At 47.6% G+C, this 25663-nt stretch overlaps 1 protein-coding gene across 1 annotated transcript in view; it reads right to left on the minus strand.

The window, feature by feature from the left end:
• The window catches only part of LOC145354845 (retinoic acid receptor beta-like), a 337521-nt gene that overhangs the window by 205213 nt on the left and 106645 nt on the right, over window positions 1-25663 (minus strand). The gene's annotated exons all lie outside the window — the stretch shown is intronic.

Genomic DNA, 25663 nt, shown 5'->3' on the forward strand with positions numbered 1-25663 from the left:
CGGTACAGGGCAGTGGGGGTGCAGGGCAGTGGGCGTATAGGGCAGTGGGGGCCCAGGGCAGGGGGGGTATAGGGCAGTGGGGGTATAGGGCAGTGGGGGTATGGGGCAGTGGGGGTATGGGGGACAATGGGCTGTAGGGCAGTGGGGTTGCAGTGCGGTGGGGGTGGGAGCAGTGGTGGTGTGAGGCAGTGGGGACGTGGTGCAGTGGGGACGTGGTGCAGTGGGGGTATGGGGCATTGGGGGTATGGGGCATTGGGGGTACAGAGCAGCAGGAGTTTGGGGCAGTGGGGGTATGGGGCAGTGGGGGTACAGAGCAGCAGGAGTTTGGGGCAATGGGGGTATGGGGCAGTTGGGGTATGGGGCAGTGGGGTGTGAGGCAGTGGGGGTACGGGGCAGTGGGGGTATGGGGCAATGAGGGTATGGGGCAGTGGGAGTATAGGACAGTGGGGGTACAGGGCAGTGGGGGTATGGGGCAGTGGGGGTACGGGGCAGTGGGGGTATGGGGGAGTGGGGGTACAGGGCAGTGGGGGTATGGGGCAGTGGGGGTATGGGGCATTGGGGGTATGGGGCATTGGGGGTACAGAGCAGCAGGAGTTTGGGGCAGTGGGGGTATGGGGCAGTGGGGGTATGGGGCAGTGGGGGTATGGGGCAGTGGGGGTACAGAGCAGCAGGAGTTTGGGGCAGTGGGGGTATGGGGCAGTTGGGGTATGGGGCAGTGGGGTGTGAGGCAGTGGGGGTACGGGGCAGTGGGGGTATGGGGCAATGAGGGTATGGGGCAGTGAGGCTATGGGGCAGTGGGGGTATAGGACAGTGGGGGTATAGGGCAGTGGGGGTATGGGGCAGTGGGGGTACAGGGCAGTGGGGGTATGGGGCAGTGGGGGTACAGGGCAGTGGGGGTATGGGGCAGTGGGGGTACGGAGCAGTAGGAATAGGGAGCAGGGGGGATAAAAGGCAGTGGAGGTATAGGGCAGTGGGGGTACAGGGCAGTGGGGGTATGGGGCAGTGGGGGTATAGGGCAGTGGGGGTATAGGGCAGTGGGGGTACGAGGCAGTGGGGGTACGGGGCAGTGGGGGTACGGGGCAGTGGGGGTACGGGGCAGTGGGGGTACGGGGGGGCAATATGTGTGCAGGATAGTGGGGATATGGGACAGTGGGGATGCAGAGTAGTGGGGATATGGGGCAGTGGGGGTGCAGGACAGTGAGGGTGTGGACCAGTGGGGGTATGGGGCAGTGGGGGTGCGGGGCAGTGGGGGTGCGGGGCAGTGGGGGTGCGGGGCAGTGGGAGTATGGGGCAGTGAGGTTACAGGGCATTGGGAGTGCAGGGCAGTGGGGATATGGGATTATGGGGAGCGAGGCAGTAGGGGTGCGGGCCAGTGGGGATACAGGGCACTGGGGGTATGGGGCAGTGGGGGTACGGGGCAGTGGGGGTGCGGGGCAGTGGGGGTACGGGGCAGTGGGGGTGCGGGGCAGTGGGGGTACGGGGCAGTGGGGGTGCAGGGCAATGGGGGTGCGGGGCAGTGGGGGTGCAGGGCAGTGGAGGTGCGAGGCAGTGGGGGTACGGGGCAATGGGGTGTGAGGCAGTAGGGGCACGGGGCAGTGGGGGTACGGGGCAATGGGGTGCGAGGCAGTAGGGGCACGGGGCAGTGGGGGTACGGGGCAATGGGGTGCGAGGCAGTAGGGGTACGGGGCAGTGGGGGTGCGGGGCAGTGGGGGTGCAGGGCAGTGGAGGTGCGAGGCAGTGGGGGTACGGGGCAATGGGGTGCGAGGCAGTAGGGGCACGGGGCAGTGGGGGTACGGGGCAATGGGGTGCGAGGCAGTAGGGGCACGGGGCAGTGGGGGTACGGGGCAATGGGGTGCGAGGCAGTAGGGGCACGGGGCAGTGGGGGTACGGGGCAATGGGGTTGCAGGGCAGTGTCGGTACAGGGCAGTGGGGGTGCAGGGCAGTGGGCGTATAGGGCAGTGGGGGCCCAGGGCAGGGGGGGTATAGGGCAGTGGGGGTATGGGGCATTGGGGGTACAAAGCAGCAGGAGTTTGGGGCAGTTGGGGTATGGGGCAGTGGGGTGTGAGGCAGTGGGGGTACCGGGAAGTGGGGGTATGGGACAGTGAGGGTACGGAATAGGGAGCAGGGGGGATACAGGGCAGTGGGGGTATAGGGCAGTGGGGGTATAGGGCAGTGGAGGTATAGGGCAGTGGGGGTACAGGGCAGTGGGGGTACAGGGCAGTGGGGATATGGGGCAGTGGGGGGTATAGGGCAGTGGGGGTATAGGGCAGTGGGGGTACAGGGCAGTGGGGGTATAGGGCAGTGGGGGTATAGGGCAGTGGGGGTATGGGGCAGTGGGGGTATGGGGCAGTGGGGGTATGGGGGACAATGGGCTGTAGGGCAGTGGTGTTGCAGTGCGGTGGGGGTGGGAGCAGTGGTGGTGTGAGGCAGTGGGGACGTGGTGCAGTGGGAGTATGGGGCAGTGGGGGTTTGGGGCAGTGGGGTGTGAGGCAGTGGGGGTACGGGGCAGTAGGGGTATGGGGCAATGAGGGTATGGGGCAGTGAGGGTATGGGGCAGTGGGGGTATAGAGCAGTGGGGACGTGGTGCAGTGGGGGTGTGAGGCAGTGGGGGTATAGGGCAGTGGGGGTGTGGTGCAGTGGGGGTATAGGGCAGTGGGGACGTGGTGCAGTGGGGGTATAGGGCAGTGGGGGTGTGAGGCAGTGGGGGTATAGGGCAGTGGGGGTGTGAGGCAGTGGGGGTTTAGGGCAGTGGGTGTGTGGTGCAGTGGGGGTATAGGGCAGTGGGGGTGCAGTGGGGGTATAGGGCAGTGGGGGTGCAGTGGGGGTATAGGGCAGTGGGGGTGTGAGGCAGTGGGGGTATACGGCAGTGGGGGTATCGGGCAGTGGGGGTATGAGGCAGTGGGGGTATAGGGCAGTGGGGGTGTGGTGCAGTGGGGGTATAGGGCAGTGGGGGTGCAGTGGGGGTATAGGGCAGTGGGGGTGTGAGGCAGTGGGGGTATGGGGCAGTGGGGGTATAGGGCAGTGGGGGTATGAGGCAGTGGGGGTATAGGGCAGTGGGGGTGTGGTGCAGTGGGGGTATAGGGCAGTGGGGGTGTGAGGAAGTGGGGGTATAGGGCAGTGGGGGTATAGGGCAGTGGGGGTGTGGTGCAGTGGGGGTACAGGAGAGTGGGGATGTGAGGCAGTGGGGGCATAGGGCAGTGGGGACGTGGTGCAGTGGGGGTATAGGGCAGTGGGGGTGTGAGGCAGTGGGGGTATAGGGCAGTGGGGGTGTGGTGCAGTGGGGGTATAGGGCAGTGGGGGTGTGGTGCAGTGGGGGTATAGGGCAGTGGGGTGTGGTGCAGTGGGGGTATAGGGCAGTGGGGGTGTGAGGCAGTGGGAGTATAGGACAGTGGGGGTGTGAGGCAGTGGGGGTATAGGGCAGTGGGGACGTGGTGCAGTGGGGGTATAGGGCAGTGGGGGTGTGAGGCAGTGGGGGTATAGGGCAGTGGGGGTGTGGTGCAGTGGGGGTATAGGGCAGTGGGGGTGTGGTGCAGTGGGGGTATAGGGCAGTGGGGGTGTGGTGCAGTGGGGGTATAGGGCAGTGGGGGTGTGAGGCAGTGGGGGTGTGGTGCAGTGGGGGTACAGGGCAGTGGGGGTACAGGGCAGTGGGGGTGTGGGTGCAGTGGGGGTATAGGGCAGTGGGGGTATAGGGCAGTGGGGGTGTGGTGCAGTGGGGGTATAGGGCAGTGGGGGTGTGGTGCAGTGGGGGTATAGGGCAGTGGGGGTGTGAGGCAGTGGGGGTGTGGTGCAGTGGGGGTATAGGGCAGTGGGGGTGTGAGGCAGTGGGGGTGTGGTGCAGTGGGGGTATAGGGCAGTGGGGGTATAGGGCAGTGGGGGTGCGGTGCAGTGGGGGTATAGGGCAGTGGGGGTGTGGTGCAGTGGGGGTATAGGGCAGTGGGGATGTGAGGCAGTGGGGGTGTGAGGCAGTGGGGGTGTGAGGCAGTGGGGGTATAGGGCAGTGGGGGTGTGGTGCAGTGGGGGTATAGGGCTGTGGGGGTGTGAGGCAGTGGGGGTATAGGGCAGTGGGGGTGTGGTGCAGTGGGGGTATAGGGCAGTGGGGGTGTGAGGCAGTGGGGGTATAGGAGAGTGGGGATGTGAGGCAGTGGGGGTATAGGGCAGTGGGGGTATAGGGCAGTGGGGGTATAGGGCAGTGGGGGTGTGGTGCAGTGGGGGTGTGAGGCAGTGGGGGTGTGAGGCAGTGGGGGTGTGGTGCAGTGGGGGTATAGGGCAGTGGGGGTGTGAGGCAGTGGGGGTGTGGTGCAGTGGGGGTATAGGGCAGTGGGGGTATAGGGCAGTGGGGGTGCGGTGCAGTGGGGGTATAGGGCAGTGGGGGTGTGGTGCAGTGGGGGTATAGGGCAGTGGGGATGTGAGGCAGTGGGGGTGTGAGGCAGTGGGGGTGTGAGGCAGTGGGGGTATAGGGCAGTGGGGGTGTGGTGCAGTGGGGGTATAGGGCTGTGGGGGTGTGAGGCAGTGGGGGTATAGGGCAGTGGGGGTGTGGTGCAGTGGGGGTATAGGGCAGTGGGGGTGTGAGGCAGTGGGGGTATAGGGCAGTGGGGGTGTGGTGCAGTGGGGGTATAGGGCAGTGGGGGTGTGGTGCAGTGGGGGTATAGGAGAGTGGGGATGTGAGGCAGTGGGGGTATAGGGCAGTGGGGGTGTGGTGCAGTGGGGGTATAGGGCAGTGGGGGTGTGGGGCAGTGGGGGTATAGGAGAGTGGGGATGCGAGGCAGTGTGGGAATGGGGCAGCAGTGGTGTGGGAGACAGTGGGGTTGCGGGACAGTGGGAGTGTTCGGCAGTGGGGGTATGAGGGAATGTGGGTTGGGGGCAGTGGGGGTGTGGGGCAATCGCGGTATGGGGCAGTGGGGGTATGTGGCAGTGGGGTACAGGGCAGTGGGAGTGCAGGGAATGGGGGTGCAGGGCAGTGGGGTTATGGCACAGTGAGGGTATGGGATAGTGAGGGTGCGGGGGTAGTGGGGGTATGGGGCAGTGGGGGTATGGGGCAATTGGGGTACAAGGCAGCAGGGCTGCGTGGTGATGGGATGCAGGGCAGTGGGGGTTTAGGACAGTGGGGTGCGGGGCAGTGGAGGTGCGGGGCAGTGGGGTGCAGGGGGCAGTGGGGATGTGGCACAGTGGGCTGCAGGGGGCAGTGGGGATGTGGGGCAGTGGGGGTGCAGTAGGCAGTGGGAGTGTGGGGCAGTGAAGGTACAGGGCAGCAAGGGTCCAGTAGGCAGTGGGGGTGTCCCTGCAGCACATCTTTGCAATACCTGTCCCCATCCAGTTATGACACCATAGAGCTTGGGGTTCTGAGTCCAGGAAACAATGTAAATACTATTTCTGTGGACATTTAATCTCAGGTTAAATGGTCTTCTCATTAGATACTATATGTCATTACAATGACAATTCCATTCAGGAGATCTAGGGAAGAAATATTTCAGACTTAACAAAACCCAGAATCACCTTACCATCGTAATGCAGATCAGAAATGTAATCACACGATCTTATACAAATATTCTTCCTTGCCCATACTTTGCATCGTTGACTGTGCTACTCTTTTGTAGTTGGGGTTGTGACTTTCCCAAATTAAGTCCCATGTATAAATATCCAAGTACCAAACAAATAATTATGGTGTTCATCAAGTCCTTAGCTGCTCACCATCTGCCACAAGCAATACTACTCAGGAAGTCCTTTATTGTGGAGCTGGACTATTAGAACTCAGGGCTATAATTAACTGCAACACTCTGTAACTAAAATAAATCTGCATCAATTATTTTGTTTTAGCCAGAATACTATTCATAGCTGAAATGTATTTACCCAAATGCTAGATTGAACTCCATGAACAAAGCCAATGAGCACTGTTCCAACGGGTCAGCGTTTAGACCCTCCCTCCGGCACACAGAACCCCTCAGCAGACACACCTCCTACTCCTCCTCAACTTCAATTGCACAGCAGAAAGCACAGAAATCCTACATAGTGATGGGAGTGAGATTTGGACCACCCACTTACAGGGAGGACTGGAGGAAAGCATTGGAGCAGACCCTGACCCTTGTAACCTTCACCTGCAGCAGCTCAGAGAGGGCGAGCTATCTGGCGTACCATGACTCACAGAATCTTGGATAATTCCAGCTGGAGACTGCGGGTAGAACTATGACCCAAAGGAGATGTTCCCGCACATGTTCATGGCCTTCTCTCCAACCATACTGAACAAACGTAGGCCCAGATTTTGCATCCATATTTGTCAGCTCTCCTTGTCATTACAACAGTTAAACTGAGAGCAACATCTGGCAGCCACAGTTAAAAGCGGAAATCCTGAATTTGCTGTCAGTGATTCCCACTCCTCCTTAGGGTGCACTCTTGAAGTCCTCACTTGTGGAACTCTTAGGAATCACAAATGAACTTCCACCTTCAACCTATTTGTGTTACTCTAAAAACCTTGGAAAAGATGTACATTGTTGATTGAAACATACTGGTGTTTTAATAATTCATAATTACTGTGCAACAATCAGTCTGCCTCTGAAGAGCTAAGTTTACATTTATGAAATGTCAAATTTCTCCGTTATGATAAAAACAAGCTAGAGATACTTTAAGACAGATTTAAAAGTTTGTTTATGATCACAGAATCCCTACAGTGCAGAACAGGCCTTTTGGCCCATCCAAGTCTACATCGATTTTCTGACAGAGTAACTCACCCAGGCCCTCTCCGTTGCCCTATCCCCATGACCCTTGAACATTCCTCATATCTAATCTCCTTAACCTACACATCCTGGGACACCAAGGGGCAATTTAGCTTGGCCAATCCACCTAACCTACACATCTTTGGATTATGGGAAGAAACTGGAGCAACCAGAGGAAACCCATGCAGACACGGGGAGAATGTGCAAATTCCACACAGATAGTGACTCGAATCTGGAATTGAACCTGGGTCCCTGGAGTTGTGAGGTAGCAATGCTAACCACTGTGCCACTGTGCCACTGTGCCACTCATGCTGGTAGATGGTTCTGCATCTACCTTAATCCCATGCATTGCAATCTTTATTCCATTCTACATTTTTGATTAGAACGTGAAGGAGAATCTGTCATTTTTGTTTCCTGGCTTGCTGTCTGTGAAAATTCTTCAACACGATTGGCTACTTAGCCTGCTTGATGACAAAGATTGCTGAATGCTCTGTTTCTGAATGCCAGAGATTCCATTGAGCTGATAATGGAATTAAATTAGCATCAGCAAAGGTGAAATCCATGCTGCAAAGATCACAAGATCGGAAGAGAAATAGAAGCATATAACCCATTGAGCCTGCTCCACCATTCAAATAGATCATGGCTAACTTGGGTTTCAACTCCACTTTCCAATCCGCTCCCCATATCCCTTGATTGCTGAGAGACCAAGGATCTGTCCATCCCAATCTTAAATGCATTCAAATGATGGAGTATTAAAACACCTCTGGGGTAGAGAATTCCAAATATTCGCAACCATTTGAGTGAAGTAATTTCTCCTCAGTCTGATTTGAGATGTCACATCAAAAGCCCCCTTCTGACTGGGGTGCCCTGTCCTCACAGACCAGACTTCCTTCCTCCCAATTAAACACTAACTTCTTGCTTTCCTTGTTTGAGCGCACCCAAATCTCTTTGAACATCAACACTTACAAGTTTCTCACCTTTTAAAAAGTATTCTGCTTTTTTATCCTTACAATCAAAGTGAATAACTTCACACTTCCCCACATTATACTTCATCTGTCATCATGTTGTCCACTCACTTAACCTGTCTACATCTCTTTGCATCCTTTCTGTGTCCTCCCTACCTTTCCATCTAGCTTTGCATTATCAGCAAACCTCAAAACATTAAACATTGTATTGTCTCTTTATCTAAGTCATTAATATAGATTGTAAATAGCTGAGGCCCAGTACTGATCCTCTACTGCCTGCCAACTTGAAAGTGCCCATGTATGCCCACTGCTTTCTGTCTGTTAATTGATTCTCTTTCCATGCTATTACCCCTAACACCATGAGCCCTTATCTTACCTATTAACATTTTCTGTCACACTTTATCAAATACCTATTGGAAATCCAGGCATACTTCATCTTTTATATCTTCTCTTTTATCCACTCTTCTTATAACATGCCAAAAAGCCCAAATAAATTTGTCAAACAGGATTTCCCTTTCGTAAAATTATGTCGATTTGTTCTAATTATACAATGTTTTTCAAAGTGCATTGTTAGGACTTCCTTAATAATACATTCCAGCATTTTCTGAGCAGCTGATGTGAGGCCTGTTGGCCACTGGCCTGTTGTTCACTGCTTTCCTTTCCCTCCTTTCTTGAAAAGTGGTGTAACATTTGCCAACTTCCAATCTGATGCCATTATTCCCAAGAGCAGAATTCTTCCAGTTTCGGACTAGGTGCAGTAGTGGAGGCCTCTAGTGGCACCTGTCCTGCCAAGCAGAATATCGGGATCCCGCGCCAGATTCAGCCTTTGGAATCTGATTAATTATGCACAGACTGACTCTTAGAATCATAGAATCCTACAGTGCAGAAGGAGGCCATTCGGCCCATCAAGACTGCATCGACCACAATCCCACGCAGGCCCTATCATGACCCCATGCATTTACCCTAACTAGTCCTCTTGACACTAACGGGCAATTTAGCATAGCCAATCCACCTAATTCACAAATCTTTGAATTGTAGGAGGAAACCAGAGTACCTGTAGGAAGCCCATGCAGACACAGCGAGAATGTGCAAACTCCACACAGACAGTGACCCAAGCCAGTAATCGAACCTGGGTCCCTGTTGCTGTGAGGCAGCAGTGCTAACCACTGTGCCACCGTGCCACTTCTGATGGCTGGACAGCTGATTCGCTCACCTGCCCTCAGTTGGCAGGTTCAAAGGTCCTGGCACTATATGTAAATACCAGCCCAGCACATTTATAACTCCTCAGCCTACCTGTCTACACCAGACCGTGCAGGTTAGCAGCAACCCAGAATCAAAAGACTCGCAGCTTCAAAGAGAAAGCAACATTGGCTTTCAGTGCCAATGTCCTCAAGGCCCCTGTTCAGGGAGTCGGAGCCCACTGACATTTCCTCTACCCCAGAGATGGTTCAAAGAATCACACCAACCCAACTCCTGTGGCCTGGGAGGCAGTTGCCTGGGAAGTCAGTGCAGCTATCACCTACCCATAAAGCATCATCCAGTGCAGGAAGCAGATGGGTGATTTCATCCTCTCTGTCAGAGTTAAGTTCTTTCTCAGCTTCCTCCACTATCAAACTTTCAGGACGGCATCATGTACTCAAACAGCTATCCATTTCACGGATCTATTAGTGGGGGATACCCGTCAACACTTAATCTCTCAATAAGACATTCACACCACCATCCCATATAGCTTGTTGCTCACACTCCATTCACTGTCTCTTCTGGGTAGGGCATATCATACATAGGGCACAAGCATTTAACCCATACTCTGCTCCAATCACATCTCTTTCTTTTGTCTCCATACAGGCCAATCTTGTACACAACAAGTGAGAATGAGCCCAGGCAGGGGTGGGATGGCAATGTTACTTAGCTTCAGTAAGTTTGAGGAAGTTATTGCTGTGGGATATTAATGTGCTGGGCTAGTATTTAAATATGGCACACAGACCCTTGAACCTGCCAGCTAAGGGCAGATGGATGAACTGACGGTGAGGAATGGGGTCTCTCCTGTGGTGACACTGAGCTTGGCTTCTCGTCACAACCTGGTATGGAATTCAGCAGCATCACTTCACCAATCCTGCAGTTCACACTGAGTGCCATAAACACTGAATCAGCTCCAACTCATCCACTCAAACTGTCCTTTTGTCGTTTGCAGGGACCAGCAGATCATGGCCAGCCCAACAGATCTCCAAACCCCCAAAGCATGTCTGGAGGTGAGAGAGTATATGAAGAATCATCACAGTGCTCACCCACACTCTCCACCATTGCAGAGACACACACCTCGATGGTGTATGGTTCTAGGTTAGATTCAAGCTCACTTTCACTGACGCATCTGAGCAGCAGTCAGAGGTCTCAGGCGCTCAGAGGGCTGCTGGAGACCAGCCACCTGCTTTGTCCCAGGGTGGTGGAGGCAGCAAAGTGTTAGGCAGAGCTTCGACACTCACTCATCCCAATAGAAGTCCCTCTGCATTCTGTCTGATGTTGTAGTCCCGACATCCAAGTGGCTCAAGGCCACCACAGGGAAGGCTGGCAACTATCCTGGACCCCTTGGTCCAGCAGGTCCAACCGGATTTGCATTTGGCCATGCACAATCTGGTGGGCACCATTAGGATGTAGGCCACATGGGGAATAGGCACCTTTACCTCTCTCCAGGTACAGGAATCAAGCTCAGGCCACCAGAGGGTGTCTGCCAAGGTCATCACAGGCATCGGGATCAGATCAAATCAAAGCAAATCAAAGCATTTTGGTTTGTATTTTTGCAATCCTCTCATTCCAAGTTTCTTTTCTGACATTCTGAGTGTCCCCTTTTACGATTAACATTCATGTGATGTCGACCTCGGTGCCTCTTGGTACCGTATCCTTGTGTGTTGTCCGGGAGATGTGTGTAATTCTTTATTCAGTTTCTATGATAGGTGAGTTCTCAACCTCAGTCCTCAAGGGATAGCAGCTGCTGAAGAAGGTACATCAGATATGTGACTCTGCACATCTGGATTTCGTAACTGCTAGATCCCAAACCAAGGCATGCACTTCAGGATGAGAGACCTACGCTGGTCTGCAGTTCCTTCACAGCAGTGTTTGTATTCTTACATGGCGTGGGGAATGTTCAGCTTGAACTCACATTGCTATTCTTCCTTGCTGGAGTTGCCAGAGTGAGCATATTATCAGAACACAAATGACTTCAGCTATGATCGATTCTACTCCTCTTGAACCCTTTTAGCTAGGAGGGTATCCCACATCTCCCTTCCTCCATGACATCATGGTGCTTGTGTTGTCCCTCACCTTTCCCCTGAGTTTCCTGAATCTCCTCATCTTCATCTCCATGAGGAGGGCTCCTCCTCCTCCAGTTCACCCGCTGCAGGGTTTCACCTCTCTGCATAGCCCGATTGTAAAAGCAACAACAAGCTGCAATGATGCAGCAAACTCTCCCTGGTGTGTATCACAGACAGCAAGCTGAGTGGTCCAGGCATCTGAATCATATCCTCAGCAATCTACTGAGGGGGTGTGTGGCAGTGAAACTGCAAAAGGAAGCAGCAAAACATCGAGTGGAGCTTTAAAACTCACTCATCATGAGGCTGCAAGCCTCTGTATAATCTTTGCCTATAAATAAACATGTTGTTTTTCCCTTAGGTGATCGGTAATTGTTACAGACAGGTAGACTTTGTTGCACTCAACTTGAAGTCTCTGGTGAACTGAGAACCACCTTGCACATGCCACTCTTTATCACTCGGATTTGATGCTGACCTGATATACCGCTGACAATGCTCGCCCGCCATTGTGGTGGTGGGGGTGGGTTGGGGGGAGGGGAGGTGGGGGGGGTGGAAGCTGTGTGCAAGGGTGGTCTATTGGGAGATTTTCATCCCATACTGAAGGAATTTTGGAAAATCAGTTTGCACATCCACCTTCTCTATTGCTATTGCGTTTAGAATCATAGGTTGTAGCCATCAAGTCCCAGGATTGATCAGATTGTAGTCCGTTAAGTTTGTCCAATTTTTTTTCCATTGTTACACATTTCCTCACTCCTTTTAGCTACTGGGTTATTGCCAATTTCTGGTGTTAGTCTTGTGTCCGGTACTGTGGAGACAGGCAAATGCTAAAAAATCTCTGACCTCGTCCAAGACTGGGAATCTCCGCTGTCACTACTTTAAATGGATTTTTGGTTGAGCACCAAATTCTTCATTCCCGCTGGTAGCAGGGCGGAAATGGATGAGATCAGAGCATCCCACCCAATATATTTGTTCAATGCTGCCACCATTTCCTCATTTCCCATGATTACAGTCGCACAGTGGTTAGCACTGCACCAGAGCACCAGAGACCTAGGTTTGATTCCTCGCTTGGGTCACTGTCTGTGCGGAGTCTGCACATTCTCCCTGTGTCTGCGTGGGTTTCCTCTGGGTGCTCCAGTTTCCTCCCACAGTCTGAAAGACAAGCTGGTTTGGTGTATTGACCCGAACAGCCGCCATACTGTGGTGACTAGGGGAATTTCACAGTAACTTCCTTGCAGTGTTAATCATTACTTGTGACTAATAAATAAAAACCTTTAAAACTTTAACTTTTTTGATTATTTCTCCTACCCCCTGCTTCAACGGGATCTATATATAGTTCAGATACTCTTTTCCTTTTCACATATTTATCAAAGCTCTTAGAAACTGTTTTAATATTTCTGGCCACTTCACTTCCATATTCTATTTTTAATCAACATTCTGTTGGCCATTTGCTGTTTGTTAAAGCACTAAATCTTCAGGCTTGCTACCATTTGTTGCAAGATTGTCAGCTTCTGTCTGATACTATCTTTAACTTCCTAAGTGAGCCATGGATGAGTCTTTCTTGCTGGCGTTTTGTCTTTCAGTGGAATGCATTTTTGTACACTTTTGAATTATTTCTTTAACCTTCTCCCATTGTTCATCTATCACCATACCCTTTAGTCTATTTACCCAATTAACCATATCCAGTTCTCCCCTCATACCTCTGTAATTGGTTTTGTTTAAGTTTTTCTTCTTTATGATTGGAGTATGTCACTTTCAGACTTCACATGGAATTCAATATCTAGAACCTCATGCGTAGCTCTCATGTGGTGAACAACATCAGCCTGCTGACTGCCAAGTGCAATCCATATTGCCCATCAGAAGAATTATGATTTTTCTATTTCCCAAATCCTATCTGATGCCTTCCTGATTTGCTGCCAACGAAACAGAATATCTGCATGTCTCACAAATTTGCACACATCTTTTCTTTCTGGTTGAAGAAATGTTTCATAGAAAGGAAGATGGTTCTGGTGTTTGCAGGTCAATCATCTCAAGTCCAGAACATCACTACAGGAATTCCTCAGTGTAATGTCCTAGGCCCAACCACCTTCAGCTGCTTTATCAATGACCTTCTGTCCATCATAAGATCAGAAGTGGGGATGTTCACTGACGATTGCACAATTCATGACTCCCCAGATACTGAAGTAGTCCATGTCTGAATGCAGCAAGATCTGGACAATATTCAGAGATGACAGGTGGCAAGTAACATTTGTGTCACACAAATGCCAGGCAATGACCATCTCCAACAAGAGATTGACATTCAAGGGCATTTCCATTGCTGAATCCTGGGGATTACCATTGTCCAGAAACTGAATTGGACTAGCCATATTAACACTGTGGCTACAAGAAGCTAGAAATCCTGCAGTGAGAAACTCTCCTCCTGACTCCCCAAAGACTGTCCACCAACTGCAAGGCACAAGTCAGGAGTGTAATGGAATACTCTTCACTTGGCTGGGTAACTGCAGCTCCAACAACACTCATGAAGCTTAACTGACACCATCTGCCCACTTGATTGGCACCCCATCCACAAATATTCACTCCCTCCATCACCAGCGCATATCGTCAGCAGTGCAAACCATCTATAAGATGCACTGCTGGAACTCACCAAGGCTCCTTAAACAGCACCTTCCAAAGCCACGACCATTATAATATAGAAGGACAAGAACAGCAGACATGTGGGAACAATACCAACTGGAAGTTCCCTTCCAAACCATCCACCATCCTGACTTGGAAACACATTGCTGTTCCTTCACTATCACTGAATCACTGATGCCCTGCAGAATATATAGACAATGCAGTTGTGACACATTTATCAATCTAAACAGTGATGTTGAAGCTGTGACAAGGAATATATTACTTGCTGGAATATTCTGACCCTTTAGCACTCTACACTAGGTTTCCCAAGTTCTTGATTCCTAGCTACAGGATGTACTTAATCAATCAACAACTAACAAGGCCCCACCACCTTACTTTACTTCAAATCCCCTGATGGAATGGTGACTCAGTCTGTATCACTGAAGCCTCCGGCTCCATTTCCTCCAGATTGACAATAATTATTGTTACTCAAATAGACAGGTCTATGTAAGACTTAAATATAAGTATTTGCAGGCACACAACAATGTATAATGTAGTATACATTCTATAATATATCTTGACTCGAGAAGGAAATGGTTTACCGAAGGGAAGATCCTCATCAGAGTTTATAGTCGAGGCTCTTCGTCAAACCTTTGCCACATTGCCCTAATATTGTCAGGTGAAGAGTTGTGCTGTCCTTCTCTCAACTTTAAAAAGTTCTTTCGGCCTTTGCTGTCCTCCAATCTGTATTCTATTTGGTGATTACATTGCCACCTCTTTGGCTGGTTTCTTCACATCACTGAAGCGACTTCTTGACCTGTTATCAAATATTTAACTCTGAGAGACTGAATTCAATCTCCTCATAAAGCATTTCTAGCCAGTTCATCTGGTGCTGGAGTGCTGCAGATTGATGACAATTCTCAATATTTAGGGTTTCTTGGATATGGTCTCCTTTACAATAAAATCCCCTTATGCTCCAAAATCTAGCTTGTGGCTTTTTTGAGAAACAGTTGCCATATTCCAAAGAACTCTGCCAACCTAATTACCACATGGTGATTTCCAGGGGTCATGTGCCTCATTTCCTGTTTGTTTAAGTGCTTCAGGGTAATTATTGCAGCTGTGCAACAGTTGGCAATTTTAAGTCATTGCTGAGTATTGGAATATGCAGTGTTAACTACTCAGCATAATTGTATACACGACCAGGGAAAATTCAATGGAAGGGCCTAAGCACCTGCCAGCCCCATGAAGCTGTGTTTATTTTTTAAACAGGTAATACAAATACATCACATCTTTAAAACCAAAAGAAACGATTTTCCATCCTAATGAACGGTGCCTGGCCAGACCTGAACAAGTACTCCAAATTCAAAACAGCTTTTCATCTGATTCATATTATCCAACTAAACCAATGAAATAATCTGTCATTAGTCAAGAAACAAACACAATTACTTATCTGTCAAGGGACGTATTCCTTTTTGTGTTATTTGATTTTTTAAAAAATGCAAGAAAATAATTGCTTCTGAGAATGTGCACGTTAGGTGGATTGGCCATGCTAACTTGCCCCTGAGTGTGAGGGGAACTAGCGAGGGTAAATGCATGGGGTTATGGCAATAGGGTGGGATTGTGGTCGGTGCAAACTCGATGGGCTGAAGAGCCTCCTTCTGCACCATAAGGATTCTATGATTCTATGAAACAAACAGAAATCTGGGTCTATGCATTTTGCTCATCTATTAGTTTGGAGAATTTTCACTAACATTCACAAACATTGCAAACTACCAGGGTAAGCTTTAGCATCGACATGGTTGGAATAAATTAGTACATCAATTTGCTTTATATTTCAATTTTGACTAACTTCAATCCCAATAAAAAATTATGAAATAAGAAATCTGTATACCTTTGGTAAATAGCCCCTTCGTTGATCGGAGAGCCATTTATTGTTTCAACATGTCTAGTGTATATCACTGACTTGTAGTCCAATTGAAATGAATTAATAACACATTAAAAGGAACTAGAAATATTGCATTTTTTCCACAGGTAAACAAGTGAGTAGCCACAGCTTTCTCATCACCCTTCCATTATGCCATGCAGTATTCAAAACACCCCTAGAAATTCCACTCAAGCATTGCATCCCAGATAACATGCTTCTTGATTCTCCTCCTGAATCTAGATACATGACGCAGACAAAACACATTCAGCATCTATTTCCACAGCCAGCAAGTTTCCGTGCATCTAACTATTAGCTGTCAACAAAGGCTATAGCTCATGGGGCACCATGCTATATCAAGCATGATTTACTAGGAGACTCCGACCACTTGCCATAGGCATATTGGAAGGTTAATAATCAATGGGCTGCATTATGAATGCACCTTCCTTGGCTATCAAGTTCTGGAGTGGGAATTGAAACTTGAGCTGCTGGCTCAGAGACAGGGACACTACGCACTGCACCACAAGACCTCCCCTGGGACTTTACCAATTCCAAAAAAAGGTATATGGTAACGTTGGCAGAATCATAGAATCTCTACTGTGCAGAATGAAGCCTTTTGGCCCATTGAGTCTGTACCAACACGCTAAGAGTATCTTACCCAGACCCTCTCCCGTAACTCTATGTATTTACCCTGCTAATCCCCTAACCTAAACATCTAAGGGGCAATGTAGCAAGGCCAATCCATCTAACCTGCACATCTTTGGACCGTGAGAGGAAACCGGGGGAAACCCACACCTTCACGGGGAGAATATGCAAACTCCACAGAGACAGTGACCCGAGGCCAGATTGAACTCAGGTCCCTGGTGCTGTAAGGCAGCAGTGCTAACCACTATGCCACCGTGCCACCCATTCTGCCACTGTGTTGCCCATTCTATACATCTTATGAAAGTATATCGTAGAGTAACAGTGAGATATATATTTTACAGGCTAAAACGTTTCTTTCATTAATATATTTAATTTAATCCATTATTGCAATTTTAGAAAATGGTTTTTGATGCCACGTGCTATGACATTTGCAGGTAATTGCTCTGGGGTGACTGGCACACAACAAGATTAAAAAGGTTTTCAGGCACAGACCAATGTAATGGTGGTACCTCAAAGTTGAGGTTAAAATTCAGTATTACCTTGACACACAAGAGGAAGGTACCCTCACCGAGTTAGATGCAGCAAAACCATGACTGTATTGTTTATGAAAGGTTTTATGATTTTCTTACATCCATGCACACATGAGATCTCCCCCCATTGAATCCACTTATTTCCTATTCCACAAAGAGCTCCCTCCAATTAAACTAACAGTGGATTTGAGCTCTGTATGGGGCATCAGTCAAACAGATATCTAAATGCCATTATCAATCATTTCTTTAAGGTTTTTCCCGATTCATTTTCCGATGGCTAATGGCAACGTACCCTCAGAGGTGAGAAAGTATCATAATTTGAGATTGAGACATTGAGGGGCAATTCTCCCAAGTAAAACCTAAGTGCCCAGTGGGCGGGAATATGGGAGTATTTCCCACCTGTTTCTTGGGTGAATTGAGTGAAATGAATCTCGGGCACTCTGTGCATCTCACAATCCCTAATACGATTCACACTGCTAAGGGAAAGGGAAGGGGGTTCGGGACTTGAACCTGCCTGAGAGCAACCCCCGTCACTAGCCTCCTGATCACTGGCCTCTGTGACCCCCTACTCCTGATCACCGACCTCTATGAGCCCCCATCCCCATGTCCAGATGACCTCCAGGCCCCCACCCCCATGGCTGGCCCAAGTCCCCCGCTTCTGACGGCCAACCTGACCCCCCTCCTCGCCATGTCCTTCAGCTCTGATCGCCCCCTTCTCATGTCCAGCTCCGATCGCTCCCTCCTCATGTCCAGCCCCAAGTATCCCCCACCACCATCACTGATCGGCCCCACTCCCCAGTGGGCCCTGCCCTTCAGACCTCGTTCCCTTGGCACTGCCTCATGCATGGTGGACAGTGCCAGTGTCCGGTAGGCACTGCCCGGGTACCAGGCTGGCACTGCCCAAGAGGCACCCCTGCTCCAACCTTCCCAGGTGGGCCTCAATGACCTCTGTCCCCACCAGTGAGGTGATCATGCCTGGTTCCTGTTGATGGGGACCAGATTTAATCGCCGCTGGTGGAAGCCTGTCCTGGTGAGGAGGGAAACATCAGCGAGCCTGGAGGATATGGATATTGTCCGGAGCTTGCCAATGATATTGAAATTGAGATTTCAATATGGTCATCAGCCTTGCACTGATTTCTGGTGCGAAGCTGATTACATTAAAAAGAAAATGGCCTGGGAGAGCAATGGTCAGCTGAATGCTAGACACAAATGCTGCTACAAGCCCCCTACTGATATCTCCCAGTCTGCTGCGCTACTCAGGAGCAAATTGCCCCTAAATATCCCACACAAGAGCAGAAAATGCTGGATGAAAGGATCATCGAGACTCAAAACATTGGCTCTATTCTCTCTCCATAGATGCTGTCGGATCTGCTAAGATTTTCCAGCATTTTCTGTTTTTAATGAGGATTCCAGCATCTGCAGTATTTTACATTATGCAGTGAATGTCCCATTTGGTTCACTGAACATATTACTTGCTTTCTAATGGCCTAAGCCCCTCCCTGAAATAATTTAGTTTCAGCAAAGGTCTGCATTAGCAGTTGAGTTATCAGTCCCCAACAGGAACAGTCAAACATCATGCTCAATTCTATTGATGTGACCTCTGAGTCTTTTTCCCCAAATTTTCTGAATATTAACATCATCGCAATAAATGATAGCACCAAGCTGATACGGTGATTCCAAACATCAGTATTAGAGTGCAGAGACGGGTATATATTTTAATCTGGTGTTCAGGCTGTGGCATTGCTCTTGCAATGGGAAGCACATTGTAGAGGGCTGAACCATCTGGGGAATGCCAGGTAACTTCTGGCACCTGGCAACAGATGGTATGCGTGGGAGCATGACATTCAGAGATCCTCTCAGCTGTGCTGGATTCAGGCAAACAAAAAAGGAAAACAAACTGCAGGAAAAAAAAGCAGAAAACTTATCCACCCAAAAAGTATTTTGTTTTAAATGCATACAAGTTGAATTGAAATGTCTGCACATTTTTGTGGGTTGGGTGGTTGTTGTGGGTGGGGGCATTGTGGCACATTGTACATTCACAGGTCAATCTGATTTTACAGATTAACAAGATCCTATTACTCAAAAGAAAATAAAGATCTTGAAACATCTGATCCCATGCACCAAACTTGTCTCCGTATGGGAATGTTTCAGCACTTGCAGTTCAGCACCCTTCACCATCTGCAAATCACAGCAGTATCCTTCCTACTGAGACACCATAACCTTGACTCTTTCCTTTCTAAATTAAAAGGCATTGAGTCAGACTAGATGGTATCTTACAAACTTCATCAGAAAAATATGTAATTAAAGATGCTTGTGAGCTGATAAATGCAGAAAATAAATATCATATTCCCCCCCTCCAAATACCTATCTCCATTCAATCTGTTTTTTTCAGTCTTTTTTTTAACTTTAGGGCTTAAGAATTCATGGGTAAATTTACCAATTCCACGGTCCCTGCCAAACTTAAAGGAGCACCTGCAGAAAATACGGCTACAAGACTGGAATTCTGCTATTGTCACCTGTGCTTCTTTTTAGCCCAGCTTCCTGCTGGGAGCACAGGACTTGTGAACGTACCCTGTAGGGCTACTGAACTATCAACATGACATGTAGCATTTTGCTTTGCTGAGATTCACAGCAAATTACTAGTTTAGCAATATTATCATGGCCCCGTGTAAAATGAAAGGATTAGATACAGATTTAGGCTTGTTTATGTCAGTTCTACAACTCTAACACTGAGCTCCCCGATGATGCAGTTGTGGTGGGATATTTTAGCAGAGGGACAGAGAAGTTCATAGGTTTGCAGACTGTTGTGTGATGGTTTTGCTGCTTCCATTTGGGACAATAAGTGGCCTCCTAATACCAGGTTGATTTTCCATGAACCCTCCTGGAAAGTGGGCAGGTGGACATTTGATAGGAATAGGATCTGACTTTGCTATGATTCACTCAATGTTAGAATGTTGGGTGTCAACCATAAACGCAAAGTTGTCACTTAGCTGAAGAAGAAGCATTCCCAAAAGAGGAAAGGATAAGAAAAGGGGAAAATCTGGAAGACACAAAGATGAACTCTTACATCATAGAATTAAGTCATTTTACAAAGCAAAATTAACCACATGGAAATGTGCCATCTGTCTTATTTAATTTTTTCATTAAACATATGTGGTTAAGTTTTTGACAGTGTTTTAAAAGTATGTGACATCTGTGCAGATCTGTGTAAGTGTATGTAAAGTTAATCATTTTGTTTAACTTAACTCAGCAACTTAAAATTTAAAAGATCAACAACATTCTATTTGTCTCCCAGCAAAACAACAGCATCTCACCTTCGATTCCACCTTCTCTCTCACTGTTTGTTCAGGTTGAATCCAGCAGTCAATGTTCAAATCTCTCTGTGGTCTTACCCCTGTCTAGATTTGTAAGTTCCTTAAGCCCTACAATTCTCCTTCAGCTCAATGTTTCCCCCCATTGTGGCCTCTTTGATCATCCTGGACTTTTCTGTTCGGTGACTCTATCTTGTGCTTTATACTCAGGGATCAAATCTCTTTGCATCTCCACCTCTTTCTCCTACTTAAGATGCTCCTTAAAATCTACCTCTTTATCCAAATGCTTGGTCTCATGTTTCATGTTTCTTTCTTTGCCTTGGTAGCATTTTGTTGGTTAGATTACCTTCCTGACAAGTGCTTAGCTACATTTTACTGTGTTACAGGTTTATATGGATGCAATCTGGTTTTGTTTTCAGGAAACAGAAATGCTGACACACATCTTTGTTATCTTCAAACTCAAAACTATTACCTTGGGGGTAGCATGGTGGTACAGTGGCTAGCACTCACAGCACCAGGGACTTGGGTTCAATTCCCAACTTGTCACTGTCTGTGCAGAGTTGGTACATTCTCCCTGTGTCTCTGTGGGTTTCCTCGGGTGCTCCGGTTTCCTTCCACAGTCCAAAAGACCTACTGGTTAGGTGCATTGGCTATGCTAAATTCTCCCTCAGTGTACCCAAACAGGCGTAAGAGTATGGCGACTAGAGAATATTCACAGTAACTTCATTGCAGTGTTAATGCAAGTCTACTTGCGACTCTAATAAAGAAACTCAAAATGTTCTTCATAAACTGGAGCACGTCCAAAGTTCCATCACCCAGCTTCTATTCTACAAATTGTCCTATTTCCTTATCACTCCTATCCTCATCAACATCCACTGATATCCCATTCTCCACAAAATGACTGCTTTTTATTATGAATCCATCCATAAATCACCTCTTCCAGCACCTAAGATAGTGTGTATCACCATCCTGCATCTTGCTATCACACTTCCTGCTTCAAAAACTTCTTTGACCAGGTAAATAATCACTCCCCTTTATTATTCCTCTCATGCTGCTTAATGAGGCACCTTGGAATGTTTGACTGCATTAAAGATGCTACATCAAAGCAAGTTGTTGTTATTTCTTAATGAGACTTGCATCATGAAACTCTACAACCAACACAGAAAAGCACTCCAAAATTGAAAATAAATTGCCTCTTTAGTTCCACAAACTGCAATTAAAAGAAATAAATGGGCCAGATTGAAGAGACGTAGTAATGATGTGTTTTAAGAGAGACTGAAAGGATTTCTGTTTGGAATGTAGGTCAGCAGCATTTATTGCGTGCCTAGCCTGATTGTGTTTTCATGTTTGGCAATCTTGGCTCTCCCCAGGAGCAATGAGCAAAGGCAAGACATCTTATTTCATCATCCAAAGCCCTGCATGGAGGAGACCTCTTTGTATTACTCTCAGATAGAGAGCCATGCTTATTACATTAAAGCTGTAGTCCAATCAAATTTACACACCACTTTCCTACAATTACACAGTCCTTTGAAAAAAAAATCTCCAGTACAATTTAATTGTGCTTAATTTGGCAAGCATTATATTCAAGATGGAAATCACCAGCCCCAAACCTGTATTAGCAAGTTGGTTACATTGAATGGAATAATACAATGGTATCACTGGTAGCAGTGTCACTGTATCGTATCTGGATTTTCCCCTGGGAACTGGAAAAATTCATAAAATGGTGCATCCTTCATTATTGATGAATCAGCTTTTCTGTAATATTTTTGAATTGAATACATAAGGTGACCTTCCATTTTGTAAGATAACCATTTTCACTTTGACTGTCGACACTGTGGCACAGATGTTTGCTCCCAGGTTTGTTGTGTAGACAGGGGAATTCCTGTGCTTTTATTTTATACGCTCCAGATACTTTTTTCAAGGGCAGGATATTTAAATGCCTAGACAACTTGAAAGCTCCCCTTGTTAGCTCCTTTTGACAGGTCCTTTTAACAGGTGCTTCAGAGAGTTTTGTCAGCTCCCTTTCACAAGTGCTTTAGACTGTTGACAGTTCAAAGGAACTTGACAGTGATGGCTTTTTACATTTATGTCTACTAATAACAGTTCAAAATATGTCTGATCAACCCCAAAGGTCAACTGACTTCCATCAACAGGCACGCCATTTCCCCCATGCCATTCCAGCGTCAGATTTAAAGGTGTATCAGAACCTTGCCAAAGGATTATCCCAGGTGTCCAAATGAGTCACCAATGTTGAGGCCTACTCTTAACGGGTCTAATCTGCACATTTTAGGTTTCACACTCCAGGCCTCCCAAAATCCCACTTCAGTAGAGGCAACTGATGGTTTAAATAGCCAGCTGCCTCTGAAAGGTCATTAACCAAAGAATGAAGAAGATGTGACACAGTAGATACATTGTTAGAACATTCTGGACCCTGTACAAAACATACTCAGTTCTTAGTCCTATCCCTGTGAAAGTGGAAAATGCCATGTTCATGGCAGGATTTTCAGGCATTTCTGCCATTTTTACCTCTCTGTAGCAGTGAAATTCTGGGCTTCTGGTTAATCCTGGCAGGGCCACTCTGGCATGGCAGTCTCTGCTGCACTTGCTGCAGGAGAGGGCAGTGGGCTGAGAAGGTTCAGGCCTCTGCTTTCTCTGGCTCCTCTTCTGGACCAACTGAGCTTTTTGTTTCTGTTTGCCTCATTAAATATTCCTCCAAACAGTTAGCCTCCACAGGTCGCAGCTATCAGCAGGTGTCTCCGAGTTGTCAGTGTCAATCTGTGCCACCTTTATATCTTGCCAGCAGGTGCAGTGGTGCTGTAGGTATGGATATCCATAGGGTCATTACCCAGTGGCCAGCTCACCACACAGACAATCCTTGGGTATATGTCTGTCAGCCAACCAGTGAATCTGGCAGAGCCAGTGCAGACATTGTTGGCTTTATGCCTTGTTAATACCACTTATATTGTACTAACTGCAGCTGGGAAAGACTGCTCCTTTAAGTGAGTGTGGATCTCATAAAAATCTTAGAAATAATAGAAATAACAGAACTAGATAAAAGGGCATAAATAAAGGTGAACCTGTGATAAGATCATTAACCAAAGAATGAGGAATAGTGTGACCCAGTAACTACACTGTGAGAACATTCTGGGGGCCATTTCTGTTTCTGGGACACACAACAGGAAAGCTAACTACTTCACCTGCCCATCTGACCACAATGTGGGGGCCTTCAATCAATTTTAATAATCGAGGCTTATTTCAATATAACATGGAAGCTGTCAGTCTTGCTGATCATAAGTATCAATTCAGGAGGGCAGAATCAAACTGGACACTAGTTATCAGGAAGCGGTAGCAGAATCTTAAAAGGAAAGGCTTGAAGCACTAGTGGTACAACAATTAATCCAAAGGCCACACAATGTATAGAAAGGACCATTATACAATCATTGGCATATAGGTTGCAACGTTCAATATGTTAAAATTCAGATTATTTATAAGCATTAATCTTCCACCCACAACAACGGTGAATTTTGAGACATTTCCTGCATGTCAGGACCTGAAGGAAGTTCTGAGTCACGCACACACCAGAGAATTTTGACTCTCTGATGGGCAGAATTATGCTGCTGGGCCCTATCCGAGACTGTCTTTGATGTTGATCTGAGTATTGGAGTCTTGGGCTCGATGCTGTGTAGAATCATCGAAACGTTACCGTGCAGAAGGAGGCCATTGAGCCCATCGAGCCTGCAATGGCAACAATTGTGCCCAGGCTCTATCCCCGTAATCCCATGTATTTACCCTGTTAATCCCCCAACAAGGTTATTAAGAGGCAATTTAGCATGGCTAATCCACCTGCACATCTTTGGATAGTGCAAGGAATACAGAGCACCCGGAGAAAGCCCACACAGACAAGGGAAGGATGTGCAGACTCCACACAGACAGCGACCTGAGGTCGGAATTGAACCCAGGTCCTTGGTGCTCCAGTTTCCTCCCATACTCCAAAGATGTGCAGGTTAGGTGGATTGGCCATGCTGAATTGCCCCTTAGTGTCCAAAGATGTGTAAGTTAGATGGATTTGTCATGGTAAAGTGTGGGGTTATGGGGATAGGGTGAGGGAGAGGCCCTGGTAAAATGCTCTGTCAGAGGGTCGATGCAGACTCAATGGGCCTCGTCTGCATGTAGGGCTTCGATGATTTGATAATTCAATGAACTCTTAATCCTTTCATGGCAACTAATCCTATTTGGCCCAGTGCCATCATGATCCCAAGGACAAATAAAAAATACTTTTAAATTAATCATCATTTAGGTTATTGTTGAATAACATAGGAGGCAAAATTAGTAAGTTTGCAGATGACGCTAAGATTGGTGGCATAGTGGACAGTGAAGAAGGTTATCTAGGATTGCAATGGGATCTTGATCAATTGGGCCAGTGGGCTGACGATTGGCAAGTGGAGTTTAATTTAGATAAATGCGAGGTGATACATTGTGGTAGATTGAACAAGGGCAGAACTTATTCAGTTAATAGTAGGACACTGGGGAGATTTACAGAAAAAAGAGATCTAGGGACCTAGGTACAGGTTCTTGGCTCCTTGAAAGTGGAGTCACAGGTGGACAGAATGGTGAAAAAGGCATTCGGCATGCTTGGTTTCATTGGTAAGGACATTGAATACAGTAGTTGGGATGTCTTTTTGAAGGTGTAAGGCCACATTTGGAATACTACAATTCTGGTCATTCTATTATAAAAAGGATGTTCCTGTGCTGTAATTTTCTTTGTTTTTTGATATTACTAAACTAAAAAGAGTGCAGAAGAGATTTATTAGGATGCTACTGGGACTTGATGGTTTGAATTATAAGGAGAGGCTGGATAAACTGGAAGTTTTTACTCTGGAGTGTAGAAGGCTGAGGGATAATCTTATAGAGGTCTATAAAATAATGAGGGACATAGATCAGTGAGATAGTCAATATCTTTTCCCAAACGTAGGGGAGTCTAAAACTAGAGGGCATAGGTTTAAGGTGAGAAGGGAGAGATACAAAAGTGTCCAGAGGGTAATTTTTTCACTCAGGGGGTAGTGAGTGTCTGGAACAAGCTGCCAAAGATAGTCGTAGAGCTGGGTACAATTTTGTCTTTTAAAAAGCGTTTAGACAGTTACATGGGTAAGATGGATATAGAAGAATGTGGGCCAAATGTGGGCAATTGGGACTAGTTTAGGGGTTTTAAAAAAAAGGGCGACATAGACAAGTTGGGCCAATGGCACTGTTTCCACGCTGTAAACTTCTATGACTCTATGATTCTATGACTGATATCTACTAGTTTTCATCCTGTAATAAAACTTGGAATAAAGTAACATTATTCTGACTAATATGAATATAAAGGATCAAACAACTCGATCCAGTTTTAAATTCATGAGACAAATATCTTTTCATAACATGTAGAAATGTTTTAATAGGTAATGTTTTTTAATGTAATTATTTTTTGCTGACTGACCAATTATTGTTGTTATTTTAAATGGGATTAGTTTCTTATCATTAATGCAAATGTACTTTTCGTTCCTTCCAAACATTGAGATGATGGTAATATTCCGATCTAATTTTCGACATGTTTAGATTTCCTGATCAAGTTCACGATTGCCTTTGAGCAACTTCACTTAAACTATTAACGAATGAACAAGCCAGGACAAAGC

Source organism: Carcharhinus amblyrhynchos, chromosome 2 (genome assembly GCF_965287045.1).
Source record: "Carcharhinus amblyrhynchos chromosome 2, sCarAmb.v2.hapA, whole genome shotgun sequence".
NCBI classification, from domain to species: domain Eukaryota; kingdom Metazoa; phylum Chordata; class Chondrichthyes; order Carcharhiniformes; family Carcharhinidae; genus Carcharhinus; species Carcharhinus amblyrhynchos.